Source organism: Mandrillus leucophaeus, unplaced genomic scaffold, assembly GCF_000951045.1.
Source record: "Mandrillus leucophaeus isolate KB7577 unplaced genomic scaffold, Mleu.le_1.0 Scaffold105, whole genome shotgun sequence".
NCBI lineage: Eukaryota > Metazoa > Chordata > Mammalia > Primates > Cercopithecidae > Mandrillus > Mandrillus leucophaeus.
In genome coordinates, this window is record NW_012098654.1 from 720767 (window position 1) to 721694 (window position 928).

General features: G+C 55.4%; 1 protein-coding gene across 3 annotated transcripts in view; it reads right to left on the bottom strand.

The window, feature by feature from the left end:
- The window catches only part of ACOT7 (acyl-CoA thioesterase 7), a 148835-nt gene that overhangs the window by 18815 nt on the left and 129092 nt on the right, over positions 1-928 (bottom strand). The window lies entirely within an intron of this gene.

Here is a 928-nt window from a genome sequence, read left to right on the forward strand (position 1 = left end):
CTTGTTTAGTTCTGGGGAAGGCGGCCAGAGGGGAGCGCCTGGTCCTCTCTGAACCTCTCTGCAGACACAGCAGCCAGGGCCCTGATGAAGCCAGACATTCAGGACAAAGTGTCTCACCAGGAAAGGCAGGGCTCTTCGAGGCCCTGCAGCAAATACCTGTCAAGGCCAGTCTCTGGAGGCGACGCAGCCGTGCAGGAGGAGCCCTGAGTTTCACGGCTTTGGAGTCAGATGGGCCTGGGTTTAAATCCAGGCTTGGCCACTGAACAGGGGCAGGCCAGGAGACTGCACTGTGCCTCAGTTTCCTCATCTGCAAATGCTTTCCCCATGCACCCAGCTTCAGAGAATGCAGGGCAGCAGGAGACCCAGCCACGACCCACTCACAGTGGCTCTCCTTCATCAGGGGCTCCACAGGCCTCCTGGGCATTTGGGGGGTAAATTCTTCCACATTTCTAAAGGAGACACAGTCAACCCATGTGGGTCTATTCTTGCTGCAAGGCCATATTGACGTCAGCTGCCCACATTCATTATGTCACCAGACAGGCCCAGGACGGGAATTTGGGGTGGGGCCTGAGTGTGCCCCACGGGCTCCGCTGGAGAGGCTTGCAGGGGGTAAAAGCAATCATACCACGAAGGAATAAGAAGCAACGTTGAAGCAAATCACTCCCTATGATTTGCTTTTTCTCAGCAGACACATTTACACCAGGCAAGAAGCCGCTTCCCATGCTGTCCAACTGAGTACGATGGGCTATTGCATCAGTAAGGGAGGTTTCATCTTTTCAGCTTGTGAAGCCTTAAAAACAACCCCACCGGCCAGTCGCGGTGGCTCACGCCTGTAATCCCAGCACTTTGGGAGGCCAAGACAGGTGGATCACGAGGTCGGGAGATCGAGACCATCCTGGCTAACACGGTGAAACCCCGTCTCTACTAA